Source organism: Ranitomeya imitator, chromosome 3 (assembly GCF_032444005.1).
Source record: "Ranitomeya imitator isolate aRanImi1 chromosome 3, aRanImi1.pri, whole genome shotgun sequence".
NCBI classification, from domain to species: Eukaryota; Metazoa; Chordata; class Amphibia; order Anura; family Dendrobatidae; genus Ranitomeya; species Ranitomeya imitator.
Window position 1 is genome coordinate 440,624,000 of NC_091284.1, and position 22,257 is coordinate 440,646,256.

Consider the following 22,257-nt stretch of genomic DNA (forward strand, 5'->3'; position numbering starts at 1 on the left):
AGTTTTGTACCCGACTCTCCGGGTTTATCTGAGCCGGCGGGTATTCTCAAAGAGGGAGTAATTGTGTCTGCCATCTCCCCTGATTTGCGGCGGGTGCTGCAAAAATTTCAGGCTAATAAACCTGATCGTTGCCCAGCGGAGAAACTGTTTGTCCCTGATAGGTGGACGAATAAAGTTATCTCTGAGGTTCATTGTTCGGTGTTGGCTGGTCATCCTGGAATCTTTGGTACCAGAGAGTTAGTGGCTAGATCCTTTTGGTGGCCATCTCTGTCGCGGGATGTGCGTTCTTTTGTGCAGTCCTGTGGGATTTGTGCTCGGGCTTAGCCCTGCTGTTCTCGTGCCAGTGGGTTGCTTTTGCCCTTGCCGGTCCCGAAGAGGCCTTGGACACATATCTCTATGGATTTTATTTCAGATCTTCCCGTCTCTCAAAAAATGTCAGTCATTTGGGTGGTTTGTGATCGCTTCTCTAAGATGGTCCATTTGGTACCCTTGTCTAAATTACCTTCCTCCTCTGATTTGGTGCCATTGTTCTTCCAGCATGTGGTTCGTTTACATGGCATTCCAAAGAATATCGTTTCTGACAGAGGTTCCCAGTTTGTTTCGAGGTTTTGGCGAGCCTTTTGTGCTAGGATGGGCATTGACTTGTCTTTTTCCTCGGCTTTCCATCCTCAGACTAATGGCCAGACCGAACGAACCAATCAGACCTTGGAAACATATCTGAGATGCTTTGTTTCTGCTGATCAGGATGACTGGGTGTCCTTTTTGCCTTTGGCTGAGTTCGCCCTTAATAATCGGGCCAGCTCAGCTACCTTGGTTTCGCCGTTTTTCTGCAACTCTGGGTTCCATCCTCGTTTCTCTTCAGGGCAGGTTGAGTCTTCGGACTGTCCTGGTGTGGATACTGTGGTGGACAGGTTGCAGCAGATTTGGACTCATGTAGTGGACAATTTGACCTTGTCCCAGGAGAAGGCTCAACGTTTCGCTAATCGCAGACGCTGTGTGGGTCCCCGACTTCGTGTTGGGGATTTGGTTTGGTTGTCTTCTCGTCATATTCCTATGAAGGTTTCCTCTCCTAAGTTTAAACCTCGTTTCATTGGTCCGTATAGGATTTCTGAGGTTCTTAATCCTGTGTATTTTCGTCTGACCCTTCCAGATTCTTTTTCCATTCATAACGTATTCCATAGGTCATTGTTGCGGAGATACGTGGCACCTATGGTTCCATCTGTTGATCCTCCTGCCCCGGTTTTGGTGGAGGGGGAGTTGGAGTATATTGTGGAGAAGATTTTGGATTCTCGTGTTTCAAGACGGAAACTCCAGTATCTGGTTAAGTGGAAGGGTTATGCTCAGGAAGATAATTCCTGGGTCTTTGCCTCTGATGTCCATGCTCCCGATCTTGTTCGTGCCTTTCATATGGCTCATCCTGGTCGTCCTGGGGGCTCTGGTGAGGGTTCGGTCACCCCTCCTCAAGGGGGGGGTACTGTTGTGAATTCTGTGGCAGAGCTCCCTCCTGTGGTCACAAGTGGTACTTCGGCTGATTCTCTCTGTGAGCTTCCGTTGGTGGAGGAGAGTGGTACTGCGGCTTCTGAGTTTCCTTCCTCAGGTGATGTGGTGAAGTCGTTAGGTGCTGCTCTATTTAACTCCACCTAGTGCTTTGATCCTGGCCTCCAGTCAATGTTCTAGTATTGGACCTGTTTCCTCCTGGATGGTTCCTGTGGCCTGCTGCTCTGCATAGCTAAGTTCCGCTTTTGCTATTTTGTTTGCTGTTTTTTTCTGTCCAGCTTGCTTATTTGTTTTTTCTTGCTTGCTGGAAGCTCTGGGACGCAGAGGGTGTACCTCCGTGCCGTTAGTTCGGTACGGAGGGTCTTTTTGCCCCCTTTGCGTGGTTGTTTGTAGGGTTTTGTGTTGACCGCAAAGTTAACTTTCCTATCCTCGCTCTGTTCAGAAAGTCGGGCCTCACTTTGCTAAATCTATTTCATCTCTACGTTTGTCTTTTCATCTTAACTCACAGTCATTATATGTGGGGGCTGCCTTTTCCTTTGGGGTATTTCTCTGAGGCAAGGTAGGCTTATTTTCTATCTTCAGGCTAGCTATTTTCTCAGGCTGTGCCGAGTTGCATAGGGAGCGTTAGGCGCAATCCATGGCTGCCTCTAGTGTGGTTGGAGAGGATTAGGGATTGCGGTCAGCAGAGTTCCCACGTCTCAGAGCTCGTTCTATGTTTTTGGGTTATAGTCAGGTCACTGTATGTGCTCTGACTTCTATGTCCATTGTGGTACTGAATTACCTTATCATAACAGTTATGGCAGCTAGATGGTATACCTTCCCACAGGTGAAGTATATCCCCAGGGCTTCCCTGTGTGTAGATGGTGGTATGGTGAGAGGCGCAGAGAAGAACGAGGACACAAGGTTGCAATCTCTTTACCTTTACTGAAGACTTCCGCATCCACAGTCCAGGACACCAGATCACAGGGCAGGCAGAGTCTGGCCGGTTTGGAGGCAAGTCCAGAGTCCCCTTGTCCAGGTGGAAATCAGTAGCCTTCTATTGCGCTGCAGTGGTGTAGTCCTTTACTGCCTATTGCTTCACATAAGGGTCTCACAGATGCGATGTTTCACTCTCTCTGTCCCCATATAGGATAGGACAAAAACCCGAATGACTGGTGACTTGAGCCTGTTTATAGGGTCTCTTAGATAACCCGGCTCTATAGTTGTCACCGTGCCTTCTGGGTGTAGGTGCGGACAGGTAACCTGCAATTAGCTGTCCTGCCGGTCTCTGACGGTCTCTTAAATAAGGCGTAGAGGTCCTTACTCACTCGGTGTTCTGGCTACCGGGATTTTGCACCTCAGAAGGAGGCAGCTTGAGCAGGGCTGGTCCCCTTCTGGTATCCTCTCCTTTGCTTTGACTTCCTTCACGCTCGCTGCAATACAGTTTTGCCTTCAAAATGTCTCTTTCTGGGAGCTGCAACTCTGAGGGCATGCACAGCTCTGTTAACCCTCTGTCCTCCTACTACTGTCTGGAACTTTCTGACTCACTTTCCCTACAGACTACCAGTTATATATGTGGGGAGTGACCTAATAAATAGGAGCAGAAGCGCTCCCCCTGGTGGCCTGGAGTGTGAAATGTGTTGCATATTTGTGATACCTGGATGCAGTTATCCTTTCTTACCTCCAAACGTAGCATCATCCTCGAGAGGAAAGCAATACCACTGCGACGACCTGGACCCTGGGGCTCCGCAGCTCCTCAGATGCATACAGGAAAATGAAGCCCGGTATTCAGGTTCCAGTACGGGCATGGAGAAGTTGTCACTGTGACATCAGAGAGAAGAGCAGGGGAGGCGGTGATATAAGATGACGACGCGGCAGCTGCGGGTCAGAGGTTAATGAAGAGTACCCGGAAGCAATGCCATTGCTATTCACATCCAGAGTCCAAGAAAAGAAGAGGAGGTGACTGAGGATCCATTCAATGCCTGAGGTACGCAGTCATGAAGCGGAAGGTGCAGGAGGAACGGAGCAGATCATGGAGCTCAACCAACGGGTGAGATGTCGGGAGAGCAGTTTGCTTAGGATTTTTCTTTAGCAGTGCAGCTGGAGGTTGGCAGTAGTAATCCCATGGATAGTGATAACTTATAGTTTAGTGGCACATGGGATTGTGCTGCACCTCCTCGCTCATACTCTCCATTTTGCTATCTCTCTCCTTTTTTTGGCTCTAGAGTTAATTTGTGTTATATGATTTATCATCTACAGGTGATTTCATTCCTAGAGTCATGTGTTAGCTTCTGACTGGCAACAGGGTTCTGATTGGCAGGGGAGTATTTTGACTGGCTCAAACACAGCTACTTTACCCCCATGCATGCAGCATCCAGGTAGCATACCTCAAGATTATGGACAAACATCGTCCTCCCTGCCCCTATGTTTGAAGAATGTATTTCCGCAGTGTTTGTTGATGTGTGGTCACCTAGCTAATGCTAGGTGGACATTGGTCCTAATGTGATTTTAATATGTTATTTATTGGGATTGAGATGAACTGAAGATTTTCAAGAAATATAAATGTAATTGGTAACTGAAAATAAACACTGCAGCCCTTTACTGCCAAATTCTGCTTTGTGTGTTGCTATTTTGTCATGGGTTGGGGGGATGTAGCTATGGTCCCATGCTTGGGTAGCCAAGTGTTCCTGCACACTCTATGAGATAACCATTGTCAGACTCTTTGGCAACCACTTATCTCATGGAGAACAAAATGGTCAGCCATTGGAAATCTTGCCAGATGTGTCTTTTTCCAAACAACATCCATCAGGGAAGAGTCAGGAGTCAACCGTACACATTAGACTGTGGGCCGATCTCAACTATATTGGCTGGTTCAGCCAACTGTAGTCTAATGTATATGGATGTTTCAGTGTTTAATTTTCATGCTAGAGACCCTCTTTGTAGAAGCTCTATTGTCTGGCAAAGAGATGAGGAACCTTAAACAGAGTCGCTTATATGAAAACGTGTTTCCCAAATTGAACCACACCATTAATTGTCAGCAATAAATTAAAAAAAACATTCAGTAAAGAAACACATAAAGTACTGTAGTATCCCCAATAATAAATGTATGATCTGCAATAGCATAAATAATTGAAATTATAAGTATGTTCTATAGAAGGTAAATCTGTTTTTTTTTTTTGGTGCCTTAGCCAAATTTAAAACCAAAGGATTTTAATTTATGACTATAGATGACAGCAAAGTTGTATGTGCAGGAAAGCCAAGATCCTGTAAAAGCCAAACTGTAAAATTTTTAATGAAACTCAACTGTAAAATTGAGTTTACTCATTGCTTTAGTCTATGTGCTGTCTGTTAATGGCCACCATAGTGTGAATATGCACCTACACATGGTAACACTCAACAGGTATGCTGGCTCATTTCTTTGGTTCTGCTCCAGTTTCTTGTACTTGTAGAGGGGCTACTCCCGTTTGTGCATTTTGTCTATTTTGAGTTCCACAGTGAGGTATAAAACACTCAGGCCCAGGTCCTGTTCTGCCCTATCTGTTTTAAGGCCTGATAACACATAGCAAAGCGAGATACTAGAGTTAGGGACCATCCTGATTGGGTACACCTTGTCGCGGTGGGATGGCTTTTATTCTCTTTTGATCAAAATAATATATTTTGTTTTAACTAAATACCCGATGTAATTTATATGTGCTACTACTGTTTATATACTTTACTGTATGGTATCCACCCATTGTTTTATTTCTGGGTTTTATAAAATTATTTTTTATTCTCCAATACATTCATTTAAAGAAAAATTAAAGCTGCACTTCAATATCAGTTCTAACACAGGCATAGAATTTATCCCACTCCTTGTATCGATGATGTATTTGTAGGAGGCTCGCAGTCTCTCTGTCTTTATGGCATATTTCTTCCAATCCCTTTCAGAAATTCTGTGTATTTTAATTAGCACAATGTGATATATATATTTTCTCAAGAAAGATTTTGCTTTTATAGTATTACGACGATAAAGCTGGACAGTGTACTAATAAGGTGCAAACATTTATTAAGTGAGTAGTAAGCACTAATAATCGTTTACAACATATATATTTTGCATACAAAATTTCCGAAGCTTATTTTTTCTGTTAGAAAGTTTCAACCTCAAATCACTTTTCATTTCAATAAATCTACATAATCATGGAACACTTCATTATCTGATAGAAGCACTAGACTCATTAGACTCTATATTAAAAAGGTAAAAAGGATTAGATACACACCTAAATTGTGCTTAAAATGTAACATTTTTAAAGACTGGCATAATAAAATTGGAAGACTTTCAATCAAGAATTTCCTAAAATACTCGATACAGCTCTATAGTCATTGAGCATTTTCAACAATTCTCTGCTGCCTGTTGCAACACTATTCCGTGTATCACAAAAATTGCAATATTAGGTAGATATTAGACACACATCAAAGCCAACGCATCTGTGCTATATCTTATTTAGGCCAGTCTCACACGTCCAGATAATTCCGGTACCGGAAAAATCGGTACCGGAATTATCTGTGTCCGTGTGACGGTGCGTTTCTGTGGCACATCAATGTGGCACACGTGCGGCATATGTGTGCCGCCCGTGTGCCCACTGGGTACCACACGCACCGTGCCGGAGACAGCGCTAAAGTTTAGCGCTGTCCCCTGCATCGTGCTGAAGCCCCATTCATATCTTCCCTGCAGCAGTGTTTGCTGTAGAGAAGATATGAATAATAGTGTGTAAAATCCAGATCACAGCGGGCGGCTTCAGCACCAGTGGGGGGCAGCGCTTACTGTAGCGCTGTCTCCTGCACGGCACATGGACTGCACACGGACAACGTCCGTGTGCGGTACGTGTTTTACACGGACCCATTGACTTTAATGGGTCCGTGTAATCCGTGCGCTCCCACGAATACTGACATGTCTCCGTATTTGCACATGGAGACACAGTCCGCAAAAAATCAATGACATCTGCACAGATGCATTGATTTTAATGTGTCTACGTGTGTCAGTGGCTCCGGTACGTGAGGAAACTGTCACCTCATGTACCGGAGCCCCTGACGTGTGAAACCGGCCTTAGAATGTTTCAGAAAACAGTTTTTATCCTTTCTTTGATTTTTTTTTTGAGGGGGATTAAAGTTGTATTGGACATTCATTCTGCTGCACCATTAATAGCTCATATAGAAAGAAAGAGCTCTGTGTATGCAGCCTCCTCCCCTCTCTATAGGAGCTTTCTCTGAGACTCCGTGCTCAAGATAGACATGAGCCCCAGTGGTGGGACTTACATCTATCAGACCAGGGCCAGTTGTAGCTTTTCTCCTGCCTGAAACGAAAATTGAAATGAAATTCCATTATTGTTTTTTTAGATTTTGCTTTTATGGTATTTATTCATTATTATTTAGCCCCCTTTAGTCCGATCGTTTATACTGTATACTGCAAGAAGAAAATATATTAAATTAAATGTTTCCTCACTAAAGATGCAAAAATGTAAAAAAAGTCTGTAAAAGTCCAGACTATCAAAATTTTAAATAAATAAATTTAATCCGTATAGTAAATGATGTAAATAGAGAAAAAATAGAATGCCAGAATTGCGTTTTTCAGTAACTACACCTCTTCAACAAAAATGCAATAAAAAACTGTGAAAACGTAATTTGTACTACAAATTCTTATCAATAAAGGTTTGTGCAGATGGCCATAAAGACAGCCATTATCCAAGAGATTCGGGCTAATTATGCAAATGGTACTCTGATCACACTCTGATCACAGTGTGATCGGATTCTCTCAGATGAAAGAATCAGCGCACACTGTGAGGAGAAGATGGAGAACAAGAGTAATCCGTCTCCTCCATTGTGACAGTGTGCGAAAATCAGACTGTACTCAGATGTCATCCAATGATTTCCACGCTCTTATTGACTTGCATGGTCAAGTGCGATCCATATATCAGATCAAGCTCGGACGTATAGCAATTTTTTCCTTGGACAGACGCTGTCCGATGTAATAATCGGACATGTGCACGTCCCCCATAAAATAACATTGGTCCAGGTGCGATCCCATGTTTTGTCGGATCGCACTTGGATCCATCATACGGGTATCTGCACCTGCCCTAAAGCTCTACATGCAATAAACATAGCTGTATCAATATAAAAAATAAAAATGTAACAAGTCTCAAAAAATGGAGAACCAATGCTAAATTTTTCTTTTGCAAAGTTTTACTATACAATAACTACAGTGAAAACAAAAAAACAAAAAAATGACAGAATTGCATTTTTTCCCCCCATTTCATTTTACTTGAATTTTTTTTTACTGTTTTTCAGTACATTTTATGGCAATATGAATCATGCGATTCAAAACTATAACTCATCCTGCAAAGAAACAAGGCCTCAGTAGAAAAATGCAAACGTAAAAAAAAAAAAAAACTGCTGCGGAGGCAAGTGAATTTAAAGAAATATCTTGGCTGCCATAATTCCTTCCTTCTCACTGAGTAGGTTACAGTGGTTCTGCAACACGTCTATACAGTCATGGCCAAAAGTATTGACACCCCTGCAATTCTGTCAGATAATACTCAGTTTCTTCCTGAAAATGATTGCAATCACAAATTCTTTGGTATTATTATCTTCATTTAATTTGTCTTAAATGAAAAAACACAAAAAAGAATGAAGCAAAAAGCAAAACATTGATCATTTCACACAAAACTCCAAAAATGGGGCAGACAAAAGTATTGGCACCCTCAGCCTAATACTTGGTTGCACAACCTTTAGCCAAAATAACTGCGACCAACCGCTTCCGGTAACCATCAATGAGTTTCTTACAATGCTCTGCTGGAATTTTAGACCGTTCTTCTTTGGCAAACTGCTCCAGGTCCCTGATATTTGAAGGGTGCCTTCCCCAAACTGCCATTTTTAGATCTCTCCACAGGTGTTCTATGGGATTCAAGTCTGGACTCATTGCTGGCCACTAGGGTTGAGCGAAACGGGTCGAACATTTTCAAAAGTCGCCGACTTTTGGCTAAGTCGGGGTTTCATGAAACCCGATCCGACCCCTGTGCGGGGTCGGCCATGCGGTACGCGACTTTCGCGCCAAAGTCGCGTTTCAATGACGCGAAAAGCGCCATTTCTCAGCCAATGAAGGTAAACGCAGAGTGTGGGCAGCGTGATGACATAGGTCCTGGTCCCCACCATCTTAGAGAAGGGCATTGCAGTGATTGGCTTGCTGTCTGCGACGTCACAGGGGCTATAAAGAGGCGTTCCCGCCGACCGCCATCTTACTGCTGCTGATCTGAGCTTAGGGAGAGGTTGCTGCCGCTTTGTCAGAAGCAGGGATAGCGTTAGGCAGGGTCCATTAACCACAAAACCGCTTGTGCTGCAGCGATTTGCACTGTCCAACACCACCCTCGGTGTGCAGGGACAGTGGAAGTTTTTTTTTTTTTTTTTTTCCCCTCAGCGCTGTAGCTCATTGGGCTGCCCTAGAAGGCTCCCTGATAGCTGCATTGCTGTGTGTACGCCGCTGTGCAAACCAACTGCTTTTTTCAAAGCACAAATCCTCTTGTTCCTTCCTTTCTGCACAGCTATCTTTTTTGTTTGTCCACACTTTTTATTTCATTTGTGCATCAGTCCACTCCTTATTGCTGCCTGCCATACCTGGCTGAGATTACTGCAGGCAGGGAGATAGTAGCTGCCTGCCATACCTGGCTGAGATTACTGCAGGCAGGGAGATAGTAATTGTAGGACATTCCCTGTTTTTTTTTTTTTTTTTTTTTTGGTGGGAGATTAAGATTGGCAATTTGGCATTTCTGCTAGAGTGCCATCCCTGTGTGTGCCATCTCTCTCACATAGTGGGCCATAGAAAGCCTTTTCATTTTTCTGTATTTTTTTTTGTGGGGTGTATAAATTCTCCCTGATAAAAATACAGTGGGAGATTAATATTGGCCTTTGGGCTTGTGTGCCAGTCCTGAGTGTGCCATCTCTCTCACAAATAGTGGGCCATAGAAAGCCTATTTATTTTTTTTTTTGGTTTTATAAATTCTCCCTGAAAAAAAGGGAGATTAATATTGGCCTCTGGGCTTGTGTGCCAGTCCTGAGCGTGCCATCTGTGCCAGCCCTGAGCGTGCCATCTCTCTCACAAATAGTGGGCCATAGAAAGCCTATTTAATTTTTTTTTTTGTTTTATAAATTTTCCCTGAAAAAAGGGAGATTAATATTGGCCTCTGGGCTTGTGTGCCAGTTGTGAGCGTGCCATCTGTGCCAGTCCTGAGCGTGCCATCTCTCTCACAAATAGTGGGCCATAGAAAGCCTATTTAAATATTTTTTTGGTTTTATAAATTCTCCCAGAAAAAAAGGGAGATTAATATTGGCCTCTGGGCTTGTGTGCCAGTCCTGAGCGTGCCATCTGTGCCAGCCAGCCCTGAGCGTGCCATCTCTCTCACAAATAGTGGGCCATAGAAAGCCTATTTAATTTTTTTTTTGTTTTATCAATTTTCCCTGAAAAAAGGGAGATTAATATTGGCCTCTGGGCTTGTGTGCCAGTTGTGAGCGTGCCATCTGTGCCAGTCCTGAGCGTGCCATCTCTCTCACAAATAGTGGGCCATAGAAAGCCTATTTAAATATTTTTTTGGTTTTATAAATTCTCCCAGAAAAAAAGGGAGATTAATATTGGCCTCTGGGCTTGTGTGCCAGTCCTGAGCGTGCCATCTGTGCCAGCCAGCCCTGAGCGTGCCATCTCTCTCACAAATAGTGGGCCATAGAAAGCCTATTTAATTTTTTTTTTGTTTTATCAATTTTCCCTGAAAAAAGGGAGATTAATATTGGCCTCTGGGCTTGTGTGCCAGTTGTGAGCGTGCCATCTGTGCCAGTCCTGAGCGTGCCATCTCTCTCACAAATAGTGGGCCATAGAAAGCCTATTTAAATATTTTTTTGGTTTTATAAATTCTCCCAGAAAAAAAGGGAGATTAATATTGGCCTCTGGGCTTCTGTGCCAGTCCTGAGCGTGCCATCTGTGCCAGTCCTGAGCGTCCCATCTCTCTCACAAATAGTGGGCCATAGAAAGCCTATTTTATTTTTTTTTTGGGTTTTAGAAATTCTCCCTGAAAAAAGGGAGATTAATATTGGCCTCTGGGCTTGTGTGCCAGTTGTGAGCGTGCCATCTGTGCCAGTCCTGAGCGTGCCATCTCTCTCACAAATAGTGGGCCATAGAAAGCCTATTTAAATATTTTTTTGGTTTTATAAATTCTCCCAGAAAAAAAGGGAGATTAATATTGGCCTCTGGGCTTCTGTGCCAGTCCTGAGCGTGCCATCTGTGCCAGTCCTGAGCGTCCCATCTCTCTCACAAATAGTGGGCCATAGAAAGCCTATTTTATTTTTTTTTTGGGTTTCAGAAATTCTCCCTGGAAAAAAAAAGGGAGATTAATATTGCCCTTTGGGCTTGTGTGCCAGTACTAAGCGTTCCATCTCTCTCTCTCTCTCAGTCAGTGGGCCATAGAACGCATATTTTTGGTTTTATTTGTTTTCTAAATTCTCCCTGAAAAAATCATTTTATTTTATTTGGTTTCTAAATTCTTCCTGATAAAATCATATTTTTTTTATTATTTTTATTTCTAAAGTCTCCCTGAAAAAAAAAAAAAAAAAACAACCAAAAAAACAGTGGGAGATTAATATTGGCCTTTCTGCTTGTGTGCCAGTCTTGACTCCTGGGTGTGCCATCTCTCTCTCTCTCTCTCTCTCTCTCTCTCTCTCTCCAATTGTGGTCCATAGAAAGCCTATATTTTTTTTCCTTGATTTGGGTTCTAAAATCTACCAGAGAAAATAACTACATCAATCATTGGTAGAAAAATATTGGCCTCTGGGTTTGTGTGCCACTCCTGACTCCTGTGTGCGTCATCTCTCAGTCAGTGGGCCATAGAACGCCTATTTTTGTTTTTATTTGTTTTATAAATTCTCCCTGAAAAAATCATTTTATTTTATTTGGTTTCTAAATTCTTCCTGATAAAATCATATTTTTTTTATTATTTTTTTTTCTAAAGTCTCCCTGAAAAAAAAAACAAAAAAAAAAAACAAAAAAAAAACAGTGGGAGATTAATATTGGCCTTTCTGCTTGTGTGCCAGTCTTGACTCCTGGGTGTGCCATCTCTCTCTCTCTCTCTCTCCAATTGTGGTCCATAGAAAGCCTACATTTTTTTTCCTTGATTTGGGTTCCAAAATCTACCAGAGAAAATAACTCCATCAATCATTGGTAGAAAAATATTGGCCTCTGGGCTTGTGTGCCACTCCTGATTCCTGTGTGCGTCATCTCTCACTCAGTGGCCCATAGAAAGCATATAGTTTGTTACATTTGTTTTCTAAATTCTCCCTGCAAAAATCTATTTTTTTTTTTTTGGGGGGTTTCTAAAGTGTTCCTGAAAAAAATAAAAATAAAAAAAAAATAATAGTGTGACATTAATATTAACATTTGTGCTTCAGTGACAGTCCTGCGTGTGGGGCATCTCTCTAATTTGCAGCCACCAAAAAAAGAGTGTGTAACATTGGGCCTGATTTTCGCTGTGGTCTCACCAACCTGTAAAGGGGTAGCTAAATCATACTGAAGTTATAGCTCACCGTGTAAGTTGTGTGACTGCAACAAATAACGTTAGTTTGGTTACGTTTTTAAAACAATGAGGAAGTCTAGTGGAAGAGGTCGTGGCCGGGGGCGTTCATTGTCAGCTGGTAATGAGGGTAGTGGTAGTGGTGGAGCATCAGGTGGTCGTGGGGGAAAAAATATTGCACCTAAGTCTGGAGCTGTGGAGCCAGGTTCGTCGTCCGGCTACACAAGGCCTCGAACGCTCCCTTTTCTGGGATTAGGAAAACCGCTTTTAAAGCCGGAGCAGCAAGAGCAAGTTTTGGCTTATCTTGCTGACTCAGCCTCTAGCTCTTTTGCCTCATCTCGTGAAACTGGTAAAAGTAAAAGCAGCGCGTCGTTAGTGGATGTTCACGGTCAGGGACAAGTCACTTCCTTGTCCTCTTCAGCAAAAACAACAACAGAGAAGAATGCAGCAGGCGACACAACGGGTTACTCCATGGAGCTCTTTACACATACCGTCCCTGGCTTAGAAAGTGAAGCAGTTAACAGTCCATGCCCATTACAAATTGAATCTGACATGGAGTGCACTGACGCACAGCCACAGCCAGACTACTATGCTGGTCCTTTGACTCAGACCACAACATTGCCCTCGCAGGGTGCTGATCAAGAATCAGACCCTGATGAGACTATGTTGCCCCATCACGAACGCTATACCACCGAACGACACGGTGACACAGACGAAGTTGCGCAGGAGGTACAAGAAGAGTTATTAGATGACCCAGTTCTTGACCCCGATTGGCAGCCATTGGGGGAACAGGGTGCAGGCGGCAGCAGTTCTGAAGCAGAGGAGGAGGAGGGGCCGCAGCAGGCATCAACATCGCCACAGGTTCCATCTGCCGGGCCCGTATCTTGCCCAAAACGCGTGGCAAAGCCAAAACCTGGTGGAGGACAGCGTGGCCATCCGGTTAAAGCTCAGTCTGCAATGCCTGAAAAGGTATCCGATGCTAGAAAGAGTGCAGTCTGGCATTTTTTTAAACAACATCCAATTGATCAGCGCAAAGTCATCTGTCAAAAATGTTCTACTTCCTTAAGCAGAGGTCAGAATCTGAAAAGTCTCAATACTAGTTGCATGCATAGACATTTAACCACCATGCATTTGAAAGCTTGGACTAACTACCAAACGTCCCTTAAGGTTGTTGCACCCTCGGCCAATGAAGCTAGTCATCAACGCAACATCCCTTCCGGCAGTGTAGGACCACCATTTAGCGCACCACCTGCTGTATCTGTGCAGGTATCTTTGCCAGGCCAAAGCAGTCAGGGTCAGGGAATCACCAGTTTCGTAGTAGGAAACACTGCATCTAGGGCACCGGCGGCAACAATACCATCTCCCACCGTCTCTCAGTCTGCCATGTCCACCGGCACCCCCGCTAGTTCCACGATCTCCAGCTCTCCAGTCCAGCTCACCCTACATGAGACTATGGTTAGAAAAAGGAAATACTTAGCCTCGCATCCGCGTACACAGGGTTTGAACGCCCACATAGCTAGACTAATCTCGTTAGAGATGATGCCCTACCGGTTAGTTGAAAGCGAAGCTTTCAAAGACCTGATGGACTACGCTGTACCACGCTACGAGCTACCCAGTCGACACTTTTTTTCCAGAAAAGCCATCCCAGCCCTCCACCAGCATGTTAAAGAGCGCATCGTCCATGCACTCAGGCAATCTGTGAGCACAAAGGTGCACCTGACAACAGATGCATGGACCAGTAGGCATGGCCAGGGACGTTACGTGTCCATCACGGCACACTGGGTAAATGTGGTGGATTCAGGGTCCACAGGGGACAGCAAGTTTGGGACAGTTCTGCCTAGCCCACGGTCTAGTAAACAGTTGTCTGTAGCCGTTCGCACCCCCTCCTCCTCCTCCTCCTCGTCCTCCTGCAGAAGCAAGAGCTCGTCCACAGACCGCAGTCGCACAAACACTCCATCCGCACCTGCCACTGTTGCACACCAGGTCTCCCATTATGGGGCAGCTACTGGCATACGTCAGCAGGCTGTATTGGCTATGAAGTGTTTGGGCGACAATAGACACACCGCGGAAGTTCTGTCCGAGTTCTTGCAGCAAGAAACGCAGTCGTGGCTGGGCACTGTAGATCTTGAGGCAGGCAAGGTAGTGAGTGATAACGGAAGGAATTTCATGGCTGCCATCTCCCTTTCCCAACTGAAACACATTCCTTGCCTGGCTCACACCTTAAACCTGGTGGTGCAGTGCTTCCTGAAAAGTTATCCGGGGTTATCCGACCTGCTCCTCAAAGTGCGTGGACTTTGCGCACATATCCGCCGTTCGCCTGTACACTCCAGCCGTATGCAGACCTATCAGCGTTCTTTGAACCTTCCCCAGCATCGCCTAATCATAGACGTTGCAACAAGGTGGAACTCAACACTGCACATGCTTCAGAGACTGTGCGAACAGAGGCGGGCTGTTATGTTTTTGTGGGAGGATACACATACACGGGCAGGCAGTAGGATGGCAGACATGGAGTTGTCAGGTGTGCAGTGGTCGAAGATTCAAGACATGTGTCAAGTCCTTCAGTGTTTTGAGGAATGCACACGGCTGGTTAGTGCAGACAACGCCATAATAAGCATGAGCATCCCCCTAATGCGTCTGCTGATGCAAAGTTTGACGCACATAAAGGATCAGGCGTCTGCACCAGAGGAAGAGGAAAGCCTTGATGACAGTCAGCGATTGTCTGGTCAGGGCAGTGTACATGACGAGGTACCGGGCGAAGAGGAGGTGGAGGATGAGGAGGATGATGGGGATGAGTATATTTTTAATGAGGAAGCTTTCCCGGGGGCACGGGAAATTGGTGGCGTGGCAAGGCCGGGTTCTGGTTTTTTGAGGGACACAAGTGACGTAGATTTGCCTGCAACTGCCCCTCAACCAAGCACAACCGCAGATTTGACAACGGGAACTTTGGCCCACATGGCGGATTATGCCTTGCGTATCCTCAAAAGGGACACACGCATTACAAAAATGATGAACGATGACGATTACTGGTTGGCCTGCCTCCTTGATCCTCGCTATAAAGGCAAATTGCAAAATATTATGCCACATGAGAACTTGGAACTAATATTAGCAACAAAACAATCAACTCTTGTTGACCGTTTGCTTCTGGCATTCCCTGCACACAGCGCCCGTGATCGTTCTCACACGAGCTCCAGGGGCCAGCAGACCAGAGGTGTTAGAGGGGCAGAAATCAGAAGTGGCGTTGGACAGAGGGGTTTTCTGACCAGGTTGTGGAGTGATTTTTCTATGACCGCAGACAGGACAGGTACTGCAGCATCAATTCAAAGTGACAGGAGACAACATTTGTCCAGTATGGTTACAAACTATTTTTCATCCCTTATCGACGTTCTCCCTCAACCGTCATTCCCATTTGATTACTGGGCATCCAAATTAGACACCTGGCCAGAATTGGCAGAATATGCATTGCAGGAGCTTGCTTGCCCGGCAGCTAGTGTCCTATCAGAAAGAGTATTCAGTGCTGCAGGTTCAATACTAACAGAAAAAAGGACTCGTCTGGCTACCCAAAATGTAGATGATCTAACCTTCATTAAAATGAACCACAACTGGATTTCAAAATCTTTTGCCCCACCCTGCCCGGCTGACACCTAGCTTTCCTATGAAAAGGTCTTGCCTGTGGACTATTCTGAATGACTTTTCCAATCTCGTAATTTTCTTCACCTGATTGTCCAGCATACGACATGTTTCCACCTCACGAAATGGCCAAACTCCCCACACGGGGCCGTGCTATCGCCACTTTGCGCTTGGACCCTTGAGAGTGCTGTTTGTCTGAAGAGGTGGGTGTGGCCGCTTTTGGTCGACGGCACTGCCACTGGGTCCCTCATAGTACAATAAAGTGTCTCTGGCGGTGGTGGTGCGCACCCAACGTCAGACACACCGTTGTAATATGAGGGGCCCTGTGCCTGTACCGCCGGCCACAAGACAGTTCCCCCCCCCAGCTCAAACAGTGCTCTACCACTAGCAAAATTATCTCTCACAGCTTCACCAATGTGTAGTCTAGCCGCTGACATCCTTCAATGCCTGGCACTGACAATACCATTGTTTTGACATTTTTGTTATGTTAGGCCTTCGAAGCCTGTCTGCGGTCCCTTCTTTCTACAACTACTACACTGACCAGGCCACTGCTGGCCGTGTTACCCTGGAACCAATTTAAAAGTGCCTACAGTCAGCCCAATTTTGTTATGTTAGGCCTTCGAAGACTGTCTGCCGTCACTCCTTCCACTAGACTTCCACTGACCATACACTGCTGCCCATGTACCCCTGGAACCAATTTAAAGTGCCTACAGCCAGCCCAATTTTGTTATGTTAGGCCTTCGAAGCCTGTCTGCGGTCACTCCTTCCACTAGACTTCCACTGACCAGACCACTGCTGCCCGTGTACCCCTGGAACCAATTTAAAAGTGCCTACAGCCAGCCCAAGTTTGTTATGTTAGGCCTTGGAAGCCTGTCTGCGGTCACTCCTTCCACTAGACTTCCACTGACCAGACCACTGCTGCCCGTGTACCCCTGGAACCAATTTAAAAGTGCCTACAGCCAGCCCAAGTTTGTTATGTTAGGCCTTGGAAGCCTGTCTGCGGTCACTCCTTCCACTAGACTTCCACTGACCAGACCACTGCTGCCCGTGTACCCCTGGAACCAATTTAAAAGTGCCTACAGCCAGCCCAAGTTTGTTATGTTAGGCCTTGGAAGCCTGTCTGCGGTCACTCCTTCCACTAGACTTCCACTGACCAGACCACTGCTGCCCGTGTACCCCTGGAACCAATTTAAAAGTGCCTACAGCCAGCCCAAGTTTGTTATGTTAGGCCTTGGAAGCCTGTCTGCGGTCACTCCTTCCACTAGACTTCCACTGACCAGACCACTGCTGCCCGTGTACCCCTGGAACCAATTTAAAAGTGCCTACAGCCAGCCCAAGTTTGTTATGTTAGGCCTTCTAAGCCTGTCTGCGGTCCATTCTTTCAACTACTACTACACTGACCAGGTCACTGCTGCCCGTGTACCCCTGGAACCAATTTAAAATTGCCTACAGCCAGCCCAATTTTTTTATTTTAGGCCTTCGATGCCTGTCTGCGGTCCATTCTTTCAACTACTACTACACTGACCAGGTCACTGCTGTCCGTGTACCCCTGGAACCAATTTAAAATTGCCTACAGCCATGTGTTATTATTTTAGGCCTTCGATGCCTGTCTGCGGTCACTCCTTCCACTAGGCCTCCACTGACCACACCACTGCTGTCCGTGTACCCCTGGAACCAATTTAAAATTGCCTACAGCCAGCCCAATTTTTTTATTTTAGGCCTTCGATGCCTGTCTGCGGTCCATTCTTTCAACTACTACTACACTGACCAGGTCACTGCTGTCCGTGTACCCCTGTAACCAATTTAAAATTGCCTACAGCCATGTGTTATTATTTTAGGCATTCGATGCCTGTCTGCGGTCCATTTTTTCAACTACTACTACACTGACCAGGTCACTGCTGCCCGTGTACCCCTGGAACCAATTTAAAATTGCCTACAGCCATGTGTTATTATTTTAGGCCTTCGATGCCTGTCTGCGGTCACTCCTTCCACTAGGCCTCCACTGACCACACCACTGCTGCCCGTGTACCCCTGGAACCAATTTAAAATTGCCTACAGCCAGCCCAATTTTTTTATTTTAGGCCTTCGATGCCTGTCTGCGGTCCATTCTTTCAACTACTACTACACTGACCAGGTCACTGCTGTCCGTGTACCCCTGGAACCAATTTAAAATTGCCTACAGCCATGTGTTATTATTTTAGGCCTTCGATGCCTGTCTGCGGTCACTCCTTCCACTAGGCCTCCACTGACCACACCACTGCTGTCCGTGTACCCCTGGAACCAATTTAAAATTGCCTACAGCCATGTGTTATTATTTTAGGCCTTCGATGCCTGTCTGCGGTCACTCCTTCCACTAGGCCTCCACTGACCACACCACTGCTGTCCGTGTACCCCTGGAACCAATTTAAAATTGCCTACAGCCAGCCCAATTTTTTTATTTTAGGCCTTCGATGCCTGTCTGCGGTCCATTCTTTCAACTACTACTACACTGACCAGGTCACTGCTGTCCGTGTACCCCTGGAACCAATTTAAAATTGCCTACAGCCATGTGTTATTATTTTAGGCCTTCGATGCCTGTCTGCGGTCACTCCTTCCACTAGGCCTCCACTGACCACACCACTGCTGTCCGTGTACCCCTGGAACCAATTTAAAATTGCCTACAGCCATGTGTTATTATTTTAGGCCTTCGATGCCTGTCTGCGGTCACTCCTTCCACTAGGCCTCCACTGACCACACCACTGCTGCCCGTGTACCCCTGGAACCAATTTAAAATTGCCTACAGCCAGCCCAATTTTTTTATTTTAGGCCTTCGATGCCTGTCTGCGGTCCATTCTTTCAACTACTACTACACTGACCAGGTCACTGCTGTCCGTGTACCCCTGGAACCAATTTAAAATTGCCTACAGCCATGTGTTATTATTTTAGGCCTTCGATGCCTGTCTGCGGTCACTCCTTCCACTAGGCCTCCACTGACCACACCACTGCTGTCCGTGTACCCCTGGAACCAATTTAAAATTGCCTACAGCCATGTGTTATTATTTTAGGCCTTCGATGCCTGTCTGCGGTCACTCCTTCCACTAGGCCTCCACTGACCACACCACTGCTGTCCGTGTACCCCTGGAACCAATTTAAAATTGCCTACAGCCAGCCCAATTTTTTTATTTTAGGCCTTCGATGCCTGTCTGCGGTCCATTCTTTCAACTACTACTACACTGACCAGGTCACTGCTGTCCGTGTACCCCTGTAACCAATTTAAAATTGCCTACAGCCATGTGTTATTATTTTAGGCATTCGATGCCTGTCTGCGGTCCATTTTTTCAACTACTACTACACTGACCAGGTCACTGCTGCCCGTGTACCCCTGGAACCAATTTAAAATTGCCTACAGCCATGTGTTATTATTTTAGGCCTTCGATGCCTGTCTGCGGTCACTCCTTCCACTAGGCCTCCACTGACCACACCACTGCTGCCCGTGTACCCCTGGAACCAATTTAAAATTGCCTACAGCCAGCCCAATTTTTTTATTTTAGGCCTTCGATGCCTGTCTGCGGTCCATTCTTTCAACTACTACTACACTGACCAGGTCACTGCTGCCCGTGTACCCCTGGAACCAATTTAAAATTGCCTACAGCCATGTGTTATTATTTTAGGCCTTCGATGCCTGTCTGCGGTCACTCCTTCCACTAGGCCTCCACTGACCACACCACTGCTGTCCGTGTACCCCTGGAACCAATTTAAAATTGCCTACAGCCATGTGTTATTATTTTAGGCCTTCGATGCCTGTCTGCGGTCCATTCTTTCAACTACTACTACACTGACCAGGGCACTGCTGGCCGTGTACCCCTGGAACCAACATCAGAAAATATAAAAATAAGTATTTTGCTTATAAAAAAGAAAATACTGGTGAGATATCAAATGCAGACATTTTAACATTAAAAACAAACACACAACTCTAATCTGGTACAGTACTAAAAATGGCCACCAGCTACAATTACTTTCTCCTGCAAGTAGTTAACTGAAAGTTTTTTTAAATTGAAAACACACATATGGCATCCACCGAGTGTTGTCCTGTCGCGTCTTCTTTATATTATTGCCGAGAAGATGCAAAATAATGAAAATAATAAAATCATTAATTACCAAAGTAATAGAGAAAGTCAACACCACATTGCAAATAAACATTCATTCCAAATAAAGAAGCAGGGCGCGTCCGAGGGTGAGTATATACCTAATAAGAATATAATCACCCTCGGACGCGCAATGCTTATTTCCAACAGCCTTCCTTCCTAAGAATCAGCCCTTCCGTCGTGTAGAGAGACGTTGTGTTACACTCCAAGGTGTTCCCCAGGTTGCCTTTCCTGAGCTTCGATCTTCCGGCTCTCGTTTAGTAGTTCTTGGAAACTACTCTGCATTAGGCCTTCAAATTGGGTATGGGGTGTAGAGAGATGGTGTGTTCCACTCCAAGGTGTTCCCCAGGTTGCCTTTCCTGAGCTTCGATCTTCCGGCTCTCGTTTAGTAGTTGTTGGAAACTACGCTGCATTAGGCCTTCAAATTGGGTATGGGGTGTAGCGAGAGGGTGTGTTACACTCCAAGGTGTTCCCCAGGTTGCCTTTCCTGAGCTTCGATCTTCCGGCTCTCGTTTAGTAGTTCTTGGAAACTACACTGCATTAGGCCTTCAAATTGGGTATGGGGTGTAGAGAGAGGGTGTGTTACACTCCAAGGTGTTCCCCAGGTTGCCTTTCCTGAGCTTCGATATTCCGGCTCTCGTTTAGTAGTTGTCGGAAACTACGCTGCATTAGGCCTACAAATTGGGTATGGGGCGTAGAGAGAGGGTGTGTTACACTCCAAGGTGTTCCCCAGGTTGCCTTTCCTGAGCTTCGATATTCCGGCTCTCGTTTAGTAGTTGTCGGAAACTACGCTGCATTAGGCCTACAAATTGGGTATGGGGTGTAGAGAGAGGGTGTGTTACACTCCAAGGTGTTCCCCAGGTTGCCTTTCCTGAGCTTCGATCTTCATGCTCTCGTTTAGTAGTTGTCGGAAACTACGCTGCATTAGGCCTATAAATTGGGTATGGGGTGTAGAGAGAGGGTTTGTTACACTCCAAGGTGTTCCCCAGGTTGCCTTTCCTGAGCTTCGATCTTCCGGCTCTCGTTTAGTAGTTGTTGGAAACTACGCTGCATTAGGCCTTCAAATTGGGTATGGGGTGTAGCGAGAGGGTGTGTTACACTCCAAGGTGTTCCCCAGGTTGCCTTTCCTGAGCTTCGATCTTCCGGCTCTCGTTTAGTAGTTCTTGGAAACTACACTGCATTAGGCCTTCAAATTGGGTATGGGGTGTAGAGAGAGGGTGTGTTACACTCTAAGGTGTTCCCCAGGTTTCCTTGCCATTGCTTCGGTCTTCCGACTCTCGTTTAGTAGTTGTAGAAAAGTACACTGCATTAGGCCATACAAAATGGGTATGGGGTGGAGAGAGATGGTGTGTTACACTCCAAGGTGTTCCCCAGGTTGCCTTTCCTGAGCTTCTATCTTCAGGCTCTCATTAAATTGTGGTTAAATGGAACAACTGCATTTGGCGTACTAGTTGGTTTGGGGCCTACTATCGGTGTCTGCCACTCCTTGCTGTTCTCCTCCACTGAACAAAGCTGTGCCGCCTGTTTACTACGGTTGCCAATTTTGAACTGCATTTCGACTACTTACTGATTTGGCCCTACTCTCTGTGTCAGCCTCTCATTCCAGTTGTCCTCCACTGCAATGCCCCCTGGTTATTCCTGTGTTACCAATTTTGAACTGCATTTAGCCCACTTTCTTCTTTGGGCCTATATCTGTGTTTCCACTTCATCGTGCCCATTGCCCAGCCAGTGATAGATGAGTCTGCTGGTACATTGACCCATAACGCAACATTCCCCGTGCACGCTACACAACAACATTGTGACCCTGCTGAAAGTCAGGTTGCTCTTCCCGCATACCATACCACCTTACACGGGGACAAAGAGGAAGGTGCAGATGAAAGTGCAGGTTCCTTCATCAGGTGGGGGGAGGAATACTAGTTGGCGACGTCACTGGCACAGGGCCTCTCATAGTACGCAAAAGTGTTGCTGCCGGTGGGAGGCGCCCCCGCCGTGCAAACACACCGCTGTACTTTGAGGGGCCCTGTGCCAGTGCCAATGCCAACGAGTGGGCCCCCCCTGCTTGCTCAGGTTCACAGCACTTGCAAAGTTGAAATACTTACCTCTCCCTGCTCCACTGCCGTGACGTGGTCCAGATTTCCTGGGCCCACTAATTACTTGAACCAGCCCTACCCCCCACAACTTTAGCCAAATGACCCCCAATTTCAAATGCCTTCCAATTATTATAAGGTAAATTACGCTTGACAAGCTTCATTAAGAAGAATGGATGGTTTTGACATTAAAATGGCCACTCTAGGTGTTTTCCTGGCCCCCACTCACTGCCGACTATGCTGCCCCATTGACTTGCATTGGGTTTCGTGTTTCGGTCGATCCCGACTTTACGTCATAATCGGCCGATTTCACTCGACCCGACTTTGGACATAGTCGGGTTTCGCAAAACCCGGCTCGACTCT

At 45.8% G+C, this 22,257-nt stretch overlaps 1 protein-coding gene across 2 annotated transcripts in view; it reads right to left on the reverse strand.

The window, feature by feature from the left end:
• Nucleotides 1–22,257, reverse strand: part of DOC2B (double C2 domain beta) — a 1,593,495-nt gene that overhangs the window by 1,159,720 nt on the left and 411,518 nt on the right. The gene's annotated exons all lie outside the window — the stretch shown is intronic.